At 38.8% G+C, this 11681-nt stretch overlaps 1 long non-coding RNA gene across 1 annotated transcript; it reads right to left on the bottom strand.

The window, feature by feature from the left end:
- Positions 1-2671: 2671 nt before the first annotated feature.
- LOC141129940 (uncharacterized) lies at positions 2672-10827 on the bottom strand. The gene is made up of 3 exons (XR_012241916.1): positions 10697-10827; positions 9990-10096; positions 2672-3692 (listed from the first exon to the last, which is right to left on the bottom strand). It is a non-coding gene; the product is annotated as an uncharacterized lncRNA (long non-coding RNA).
- Between the last annotated feature and the right edge of the window lie 854 nt (positions 10828-11681).

Raw genomic sequence — 11681 nt, 5'->3', positions numbered from 1 at the left:
TATTAACAGTACAATGTCTGTCTGGAATATACAGAAGCTACCCAGTCCTATACAAATGCTAAATAAAGGCCCTCCACCAAAGATAGTTCTCCAATCAAGCAAGATAGAACAGGACAGCCACTCAGCCCAGTAGGCAAGATAATCAGATGGAAAAGAACTCCACCACTAGGCCGTCCATGGCTGCCATACCCTATCAAACTTTTAGGGCAATTCCGAACAATATAAGTCAACTTGTACAGCGAAAGAACAGCGTTAGTGGAATTTTTCCATGAGAGGGCCGGCATTCCATTTAAGCATGATTTCTCTCTTGGCATTATATAACAAATTAGAGATTAAGAGTTTTGCACATTTGGGTCTTCGTTCATCATTTGAAATACCCAACAACACCAAAGTGGGGGAGTATACCCATTCTTTAAAACACTCTTTGTTACATCACACCCATGTTTATCATACAGCTTAATAAGATTTTTAAGAGTTCTTCATACTCAATAAGTGACATAATACATATGCTACTGTCTAATCTCCTTTTGATCACCTATTTTTGATGCTTCCCCTAAGGCAGTTTGTGGACCCTTGGGGTGGTCCAGAATACTTTGGCATCAAGGAAACTTCTATATGACCTAACATCAAAGTGGTAGCAACCTTCAGCAACAGCTAATTTTTGTTAAAGAAGATACACTTTTATGCCGCGTACACATGACCGGCTTCTCCAACAGAACTCCAACGGAATTCCATTCAAGCGGTCTTGCCTACACACGGTCAACCCAAAGTCCGACCAAAGTCCAACCGTCCAGAACGCGGTGACGTACAGCACTTACGACTCTCGTACTTGCTTCAGAGCATGCGTCTTTTTTGGTCCATCGGACCAGCATACAGACGATTGGTTTTCCCGATAGGAATTGGGTCCGTCGGAAATATTTAGAACATGTTCCATTTCTAGGTCCGTCAGAATTTTTTTTAAAAAAAGGTCCGATGAGGCCTACACACGATCGGTATATACGATGAAAAGCTTCCGTCTGACTTTTTTCTGCCGGACATTACGCTTGTGTGTGCGCGGCTTTAGAAGACATTAGTATCTGGTTGTGTTTGTCCTCCATGTCACAGTTTAGTAGCTACTGGCATACAATAGGTCACAAATAGTTTTACATGAGGAACGATATTCTGGATTGTGGGATTCTCCAGAAATTACTGATAGCACGGAGAGGAGAGGGACTCGGCAGATGCAGCATCCAGAAATAGAAATTAGGATAGCCTGACTTTATTAAAAGACATTTTAAAAATCATGTCTTTAAAAGCTTGCTTATATTTGACCTGCAATTTACAAGTAATTTATTAAAGTAAGGTGAAGGGAGGTGATGTAAAGGCAAGAATGCTTAAAATAAAAAATATTTTTATATACCTTTGCACATGATTTCTTCTGTAGCCTTTCACTTCACCTCATTTCACTTTCTTTTCTTTAATAAATATTTTTTTTATATGAAAATTGGCTTAGAAATGTAAAGAAAAAAAATCATTATACTCAGCTCCTGACAAACCTAAAAAGCCAAATTTTCTTCATGGCTGGTACTTGCTGTCATATTTGTGGGCATCCAGACTATGTGAAGCCTCACAGTCTCTAATTAGGTTTAGCCATACTATAAATATTCAGGTACAGTCAAAGCACTCTTGCAGATATTTATATATTTTCATGAACAGGTTGTCGGAATTGCTCTTGTTTAGCCAGTTATTTAGGAGCAGTGTCTCCTTTTGTCCTTTTGATGTTATTACTCGGAACCTTCAAAGACAAAAGGTTTGAGAGCAAAAAAATACAGTGCTTGAGTGGTACAATCTCTAAATGCAATACCACAAGCGCAATGCCTTAATAACTAAGCACTAAATGCAATATCTTCACTGGATCTGTCAGAAACCAAAACTCCATTATTCTACCACAATTTCTCAGGACAGAGACATTTAAAGAAAACGTTTCCTAAAAAAATGAAATTGCTACCCCTGATGACTTGATTATAGAGGTGCAAGCTTTAGGATATAGCGCACCCCCTAAGGAGCTGCAGATGAACTGGGATACCCCACCCTGCACAGCCAGACACACCAAATCTTCACCAGCACTTCAGAGACAGAGATCAGTCCGTAGCTTTGTTTTTATGTTTTATTAGGGAGTTTCAACTTGGATAGGGATGGGAGGTTATGGGATACCCACTTGACTTCAACAACTTCAGGGACAGCTTCCTATATCCTGTCTCTATATACAGGTTATATAAAAAGTCTACACACCCCTGTTAAAATGTCAGGTTTCTGCGATGTAAAAAAATGAGACAAAGATAAATAATTTCAGAACTTTTTCCACATTTGATGTGACCTATAAACTGTACAACTCAGTTGAACAACAAACTGAAATGTTTTAGTTGGAGGGAAGTAAAAAAAAAAAAAAAAAAAAAACAATATGGCATAAGTGTGCACACCCTTAAACTAATACTTTGTTGAAGCACCTTTTGATTTTATTACAGCACTCAGACTTTTTGGGTATGAGCCTATCAGCATGGCACATCTTGACTTGGCAATATTTGCCCACTCTTCTTTGCAAAAACACTCCAGCTAACATGTTTCTGGGGCGCACCCCCTTCCTCAGAGCTAGGCTAGCTCTGAGGAAGGGGGTGCGCCCCCGAATCGCATTAGCTGTACCCCTATTACAGTGATATCCAACTTCTAGTGGGATCTTACAGGTATGGTATATGCATAGTTACATTGGGCCATACCAGACTAATGTAACTATGCAAAAACTGCCATATATGGAATTTTTCATAAACTGGATTAGTATAATATGATAAAAGTACAAATTATCTCTGTCGGCCTTCCCCTGCCTGCCTTTTTCAGGTCCTGTCCTCTTCTTCACTCTCAACTTCTGCAGTCTAACCACCTCATCAATGAACTAATACAGAAAAAAGTAATACTATATATGAACATTTAAATAAAAAGGTAAAAGCACAAATACATAAATTGCTGCTGGGAATTTGCCACTGTGATAAATCAGGCCAGGAAATTTACACTAGATTATGGATGAGCCAAACTGCCCTGGGTTCAGTTTGAGCAGGTTTTGGTAAAGTTGAAAGACGTTCGGAAGCAGAACCTAAACCTCATTCAAATCAATAGAATCCAAATCTGTCAAATTCAAAATGCCTATTTTCTAAGGAGCTTCCATAGCAAGTGTTGACAGCCAGAAGCTGTCACTTTCTTCCACGCCGAACGCCCTAAACTTACAGTGTGTGGACGAATGTGACATACATTTGGACCAAGTATTTAGATCATCCCTACATTAGATTATATGAGAAGAATGCATCGCAAAGTGTTTGTATATAGTAGGGCTCAGACCTTAGATGGTAGGTAATTCTCTCAAAAATTTTCCCCCTCTGCTCTCACTTCCACTGTGTCACTGTTGTTCCACTTCTGCCTGTCCCTTAGGGATGTCCTTCTATTCCTTTCCTGCCACCCAAGTGCAGTCTGATACATTATCGTTGTGCTGCTCACTGGGTCCCAGTTTGCAGAAAGCACCAGCTCCTGTCCCTTTGAAGGATTGTGCTGCTGAATAGCTGCTGTCCTCTGTCTGGAGTGTGGCCACCTCAAGAGCGCTATCAAACTCTAAACCCACCTTCTCTTGCTCCACTCTTTTATTCATTTTGCCACTGACAGTCCTTCTCCTATAAACAAAACAAGAGATATAAATGGCTTCACACTGAAGAAAACATACAGTTTAAGGGGGTTGGCTGGATATAGATATTGGGGAAAGGCAAGTGGGTTGAAAGCTAGAATCAATAGAATGATGAGATAAATAAATAGGTAGATAGATAGATAGATAAATAGATAGATAGATAGATAGATAGATAGATAGATAGATAGATAGATAGATAGATAGATAGATAGATAGATAGATAGATAGATAGCCAAAAGTGAGCTGCACATATCTATAATCTTCCCTGCAACCCCTGATTGTGGCTGCTTCTGCAACAAGCCAGGAACTGAGTGTTCAGATACAGTACTTCTTCTAGATTTAGTCACAGCCAGTTTCAAGGTTTCTGGCAGGATTAGTGGAAGAAGAGGAATAGGCCACAGCAGCAATGCCAGCTTTATACTGACCAAAAAAATATGGTATTCTGGGGCTACTACGGCTACTACTTCGACCAGTCAAGCCATATGAAAAAGTATTTTTTAACTAATATCAATCAATTAAAGTTAGATTGGGATGCTGCTGCTGTCTGCAATTTCTTAGCCAAAAATAGGCTGCCAAAGTACACTGTGATGAAAAATGTCCCTTGAAACCACACTGGTTTTGAAATACAACATAAGCTTTAAGGCATCCTCCAAAACCCCACCCTTATTATACTATGCTCCATTACTATGTATGCATTTGATCAATCCAGATGATACCACTGTCTGTCATACCATCTTTTTTGTATGACCTTGATGTACCATGCTGATTCCTTTCAATAACTTTTTGGTTGTTAATGTTAATCATGAGCATTATGCCTGACATAAAATGTATAATTTCCGAATGCGGCTTTAGGCCTCATGTACACAGGGCATTTTGCAAACTCTCCTAGAAGCCCTTCCCCCTGGCAGCAGAATTTTGGCAGAAAAAATGCCTTATCCTTCAAAAATTGTCTAATGCTTTCTGGCCATTTAAATTATGTAATGCTAACATGGGTTTAGATGTGTTTACAAGCGTCAAGCATTTTTTCTGCCAAAACTCTGCTGCTCCTTGACACACTGGCAGTGTTTTTTTTTCTGCCACTAAAAGCCCCTGCCACTAAATGCTGCTAAAAGCCTATGTGTGCAAGGACATATAGGCTAACATGCAGGGGAGTTTAGCGTCAGGGAAAAAAAAATGCCAGATGACCCTAGAAGCATCTACAAAAGCGTCTAATGTACATGAGGCTTTAAAAATAAAGTATTTAAAAAAGGGTACCAATTTTGCAGTGTGATCACTGTGACAGAGGAGACATAGGGAAATATTTCCTGATGCCATCATTTCCTAGCCTAGGAAAGTCAATTTTCTGAAGGTCTGAGGCTACTTTTTAATGATAAAAGAAAGAGCTTTTATAAACAAAATATTATACAGTTACTGTATATTGTGACAAGATATGTGATTATTCATGCAAATTTACAACGTTACTTTAGAGGAGAGAAATGACAGGCCACACACGCCTTCTGCAGATAGCATCAGCTGTATAAACCTCTAAATCTACTGATCATTTTTACAAAATGTTTTCACTGTATGTAATGTCTGTTATGCATTCTTTTCATCATATGTTCTGTTTTAGTTTTCCAGACTGTGACAGCTTTATTTTAAAGAACTAAAAATAGCAAGAAATATGAAAGCATCCTTTTTACCACATTCAATTTACATTTTTTTTTCCTTTTTTGTTTAATAACTGTTTATTGAACGGCAGATAGTACATAAAAAGCATATAAACAGTTTACCTCGTGTATATGCAAGATACACAGTAAAAGATCACAGAAATACACAAAAGGTGGACATGGTAAACAGGTTGTAAGGGGAAAAAAATGTGGTAAAAGAGAAATAGAATTCAAAGGAACCAGCAAGTTCACTAAATCTCAAGGCAAATTAAGAGACTTCAAACAATGCCTGGGTTTGGGTCAAATGGAGGAGAGAAACATAAATATTACTTCACTGAATAGAAGAGAAGAGGGAGGAAATTGGATGTGATAATAGAAAATAAAAAGAAAAGGGAGAAATTAAATAGGGGAAGGTGAGAATAGAGGGAGAAGAGAGGAATGGGAGGGCAGGATGAGGAATGTGGGAGGGAAGGAGAGAATTAAAGGCCGATATTAGGTGGAGTAGACCTTAGTTACGACAGTTAGCATAGGGGAACACATTAGTAGATAATAATTAAATGGTTACAAGTCAGCAGAATCTAAAATCATTTCCTTATATACTGAAGAGGATTTAAATTCGAACCAGTGGACCCATATTTTGGTATGACGACCTATGACCCCTTTTGAAATGTATGCCTCTACATACTCTGTTCCTCTAAGAGACAAAAATTGTCTACTTTGCGTAACCACCGCAACAGAGAAGGGATTAATGGTTGGCCCCACAAAGTGAGGATGAGGGACTTAGCTGTGCATTCAGTTTACATAATATCATGAAGGGGTTAGGAAATCCGAGAAACATATCTTTTCCATGTAAGGATGATTACCCATCCTTGTGGTGATCAAGTGGCCATGGGTCCAGGGAACTCAGGGATGCATAAGAACAGCTCTACCTGTCCATCCTTACGTGTCTCTTTAAGTCCCTTTATATTGAATTATATATTTTTTTTCTTTTTACAAATGCAACTAACCATATGATTGTATGTATTTGAAAAGCGGCCAAATGTTAGCAACAAAGCTAAGCAATCACTGACTTTCTAGGTGATTGTAAAAATTGTAAGCACTATAGTTGTTCTCATTTCCACAATGTTGTTGAAAATGTAAATACATAAAACGTATATAAATGATATCCCTACACAGTTAAAACAAACATAGATCTTGTAAATTCATCACTGTCCAGCAGAGTTGCCCAATTAGTACCTTCTGTTGACAAGCCAAGATTTTAGTGCACACCAAAACTTTCTTTAGTAATCAATACAGGCCTTAATTATTAAACTCTGAGTCCTGAAACTCTGACAAGAGCTAATCCCTTGTGGATAGTGGTTTAAATTTTCTTGTATTTACAAAAAATAATTGCAAATTAAGTAATTATCTATTTTGCCACATGAAACTATATCTAATTATATTCAATTGAAGATTTCTGTACACTCAGAAGAAATTACCATGTTTTGTATAAGCTTAGTGGAAATGAAAGTACAACTAAATGCTCAAAAAAAACAAAACTTAGGGATTGATTTACTAAAACTGGAGTGCAAAATCGGGTGCAGCTCTACAGAGAATCCTATCAGCTTCTAGGTTTTCTTTTTGCCAAAGCCTAATTGAACAAGCTGAACAAGCACAGGTGCACCAGATTTTGCACTCTCTAGTATTAGTAAATAAGCCCCCCCAGTTTTGTAGAGCACTGTAAGTAAAAAAGAATTGCATTAGCCTTTGTGAAGTATTTTTATTTTGTTCCTAGTTTCGCCTTTTTGTCACTTGCTGCTGCTCCGTTCACGGTTCACCCCCAGGAGTTGAAGAAAACAACTGAATCTTCCTCGCATGATGTGACTCATGCCATGTGACATCATATAGGCTAATCATATCAGCGACTCAAAGCTTGCATTTCTGCAGGTCTGAATTAAGATGAACCAGTTGCTTTGCCCTACATGGATGGATTCTCATTATGTTTTTGGGTTTAAATATACTATATTACCAAAAGTATTGGAACAACTGCCTTTACACAGTCATTAACTTTAATGGCATCCCAGTCTTAGTTCGTAGGGTTCAATATTGAGTTGGCCCACTCTTTGCAGCTATAACAGCTTCAACTCTTCTGGGAAGGCTGTCCACGAGGTTTAGGAGTGTGTCCATGGGAATTTTTGACCATTGTTCCAGAAGCGCATTTGTGAGGTCAGGCACTCATGTTGCACAAGAAGGCCTGGCTCGTTCATCCCAAAGGTGTTCTATTGGGTTGAGGTCAGGATTTTGTGCAGGCCAGTCAAGTTCCTCCACCCCAAACTCACTCATTCATGTCTATATGGACCTTGCTTGTGCACTGGTGCACAGTCATGTTGGAACAGGAAGGGGCCATCCCCAAACTGTTCCCACAAAGTTGGGAGCATGAAATTGTCCAAAATGTCTTGATATGCTGATGCCTTATAAGTGCCTTTCACTGGAACTAAGGGGCCAAGCCCAACCCCTGAAAAACAACCCCACACCATAATCCCCCCTCCACCAAATGATTTGGACCAGTGCACAAAGCAAGGTCCATAAAGACATGGATGAGTGAGTTTGGGGTGGAGGAACTTGACTGTCCTGCATAGAGTGCTAACCTCAACCCGATAGAACACCTTTGGGATGAATTAGAGCGGAGACTGCGAGTCAGGCCTCCTTGTCCACAGCAGTGCCTGACCTCACAAATGCACTTCGGGAAGAATGGTTAAACATTTTCATACACACACCTCCTAAACCTTGTGGACAGCCTTCCCAGAAGAGTTAAGGGTGGGCCAACTCAATATTGAACCTTACGGACAAAGACTGGGACGCCATTAAAGTTCATGTGCGTGTAAAGGCAGGTGTCCCAATACTTTTGGTAATATAGTGTACAATTTATTGAAATGCTGACAAATAACATACACAGGTATGTACATAATAAGTGTCATGCCAGTAAAGAGACTGATACATCCCTAAACAACAACTTATGCTATGAAGGGTAATGATACATTGCAAACTGATCCAGTGTTGGCTTATCTAAGGTAAAACAATTGCATTCAACTGATCAAGATGCGTTGGACAGGAAAGTTGCATCAAAAATGAGTCATAAATCTGTCATGAATCTTAATCTTTCACAAAATACATAACAGAGTTAAAGCTTGACAATATTGCATTGTTTAAAACCCACATGGTATAAACTGAAATTTTACAGCCTAAAAATCTAGCTTGTGTGACATCATTAGAGCTGTCACATATATATTTGGTATAACAACAGGTAGATCAGGTAGAGCCTCCAATAGTGTGGTAGTCCCTTTAAAAATGTGTGTTCCAGACATTAATAAGTTTATAACATAAAAATAGTTGGCACAGTAGAGTAAGAGCTAGAAAATGCAAGATAGGTTCCAGGATATTTGCTCTAATCCCAAACCAGATACTCCAGACTTTAGGCAAACCTTTCCCCTCCTTCACAAAAATCAGATCAGCATGCAGCTCTGCATACTGTTATGAAATCATTATATATTAAATAGGTCAACATTTTCTGTTTTCCCACTTCCTGGTTCAGTGAGGCACTAGTGATGTACCCAGTGCCTCAAAGATGCACCTTTGGAAGGCTACAGCACCAGTGCTTTCCACCTCAGATGATGTGCGCTGCCACAAAGAAGAATACAGAGCCAGAGTTAAAAGAGATCAAACATATAGTGTAGTGCTAAAAAACAACTAAATCACCTCAAAACAAATAAAGTGAGAGTATATAGAACCTGTGTACAAAAAATGCTGTGAAATAATAACTATGGACTAGAATGATCCAATTACCAAATGTCCTCATGTATAGTGTCCAATGGAACTTTCTCTTCAATCCTCAACTGAAGCAGGAGATACGTGGTCACAATGGACCAAAACTGTACCAGAAAACATATGGAAACATTCAGTTGAGAGGGTGGGTACTCTTACCGAAACAGATGGACGCACCTACCATACGGCAGTACGTCTGATAGACTAATGGTACTGGATCCCCAGTGATGTGATGGTACCAGGCTGGATTGTGATGTAGTGACCATGAACTCTGATCTGTGCAGCTGGGATGATGGTTCCAAAGTGAAGTTTCCAAACCCATCCACCCCCGAACCGGTCCACAATAGCGATAATCAGAAAGTAGTCATCAGCACTCAAGCATGGGGGAAAAAGAAAAAAGGGAAGCTCCACATGGCGCAGGTCAACCAATGTTGGTTTATTGGAGATAAAAAATGCCAAACACTAATGGATAAAAGTGATCACAAAAAATATAAAAACAGCAATGTGGGAAGCAGGGAGTGCTGGTCCGACGCATTTCGACTGAAAAGTCTTCAACTGGGCCAATCCTATCATATCAGGATATGCCCCAGTTGAAGACTTTTTCAGTCGAAACGCGTCAGGACAGCACTACCTGCTTCCCACATCCAGTTTTGGTCCCAGGGATAGCACAACAAAGTGGCAACTGCTGCCAATTTTGTCATTTAGTGGGAAAAGAGGAAAATATCCTTCATGACATACCTAGTACAGTTGCATCAATTCTCTCGATTAAGATATCCACATATTAACATTCAGTTAAATGTAACTGTGGATATCAAAAGCAGTAAGAAAATCATTCATACCTTTTTTAAATTCCATTATTGATTTTGCGATTCCTCCCTTATGTTGTTTGTCTTGCTGGGACATATGACTTCAACATAATCTACAGCCTTGGTTGGTTAATCAGGAGCTAATCAGAAAAAAAACTGTCAACCTAAAGAGGTACATTTATAATTACAAAATGTGTTGTAAGTTTTTATATCAGTCTGAATCATGAATCCACCAAACCCATTCTAAATTATCGGTTACATTTCCTTTGAGCCTGCTATATTTCAGCCTGATTTCTTAATGTGGGCTGACTTTCCATTCAGTGAATTATACCTCAATCTCTAATATGTTGGTGATTCTTATATACCAATTCCTTCAGGCTGAGCACTCGACCTTTTCCGCTGATGATGATGTAGGCCAGCCTCCACTTGAGAGTCCATTTTGTGACACAAAGATAGAAGAAAAGTAGGAACATTTACAGCATTGTGAAAAGTAAAAGAATGTTGACAAACCATAAAGGAGGATTTATACATTGTGTGTAACATTCTACAATAACTTGCATAGTGCAGGTTGCCCTGGTAACTATGTTATCACATCATTTCCCCGTATCACCCAGTTAAAGTATTATTTTAGAAACTGTGTTCTGTCTGTGCTTTGCTGACTTACGGCCAAAAAAACCCACTACAGGGATCTATTTTGCTGTTTATAGGCAGCTCTGCAATCTAATTTTCCTGATCCTTACCTCCTGTCCTGTCGCACACACGTTCCCTGGTGCTTCACTGACTCAGCCAGAGGTGACAGAAAAGCAAAATGACAGTTTCCCTGGCAACACGGGTATGCGGGTGGCATCTGGCTGTATGTGTTTCTGTCTGTGTATAATAAGTAGGAAAAAAATACTAGTGACCCCCCCCTCTTCATATGTGGATGAAGTCTAAAATGTTACAGCTGCAAGAGAAAGGCAGACTAGGTGAACTCAAGGACTGCTTTATTTTTAGGTATCATTAATAAATGTGATTTATTCTTAAATGTAAAACAAAGATATAGCACAATAAATAGTTTTTCTTTTATTATAGCACCACCACATTTTACAGCACCTAAAGTGAATCCTTACTCTTACTTTTAAAGGGTAAAAGTCCTGCCTCAGGGACAGACACCACAAGATGTCTATTATTACTTTTAGTTATCAGAAAAGTTTATTTTGTGCACCTTTGTGAGTTAGTGTCACTTTATTATTAAAACCCACTTTATTATTAAAACCTGACTGAAACAATTTCATAGAACAATTGGATATCAGTTATCAGGACTGAGTCATAAAGTCAGGTCAGGCAAAGTCAAACTAAATCAGAGAGGGGTACAGAAGAAGAACAGCAGGCATCTTATAATGTCTGTGGCAAAGCAAATCTTTTATTTTTACACATTTAAAATAAGTACAGGTTCATTTTAATCCAGTATGATATACAAAAAACACACATTATTAAAAGCACAATGCAAAAAATGATTGGACACATCTCCTGATGGTGATAACAGTGTGTTTAAAAGACCACTTAAAGTGCTACTAGATCCACAGCAATAAAATCAGTCTGTATATGCAGTAAAGCATGCTTGTTATACTCACTGTGGAGCCTAAGGGGTTAATCCTCTCCATTGTGTTAAAATGTTGTTTGATTCTGTATGCACAGATCCTTCCCTTCTTGCATTTTCTCCAAAACACTGGTTACTGGAGTCAG

The sequence above is a fragment of the Aquarana catesbeiana genome, linkage group LG02 (assembly GCF_042186555.1).
Source record: "Aquarana catesbeiana isolate 2022-GZ linkage group LG02, ASM4218655v1, whole genome shotgun sequence".
NCBI lineage: Eukaryota > Metazoa > Chordata > Amphibia > Anura > Ranidae > Aquarana > Aquarana catesbeiana.
The sequence above is the reverse complement of the archived record's forward strand: the minus strand, read 5'-3'. Positions and strand labels throughout refer to the sequence as shown.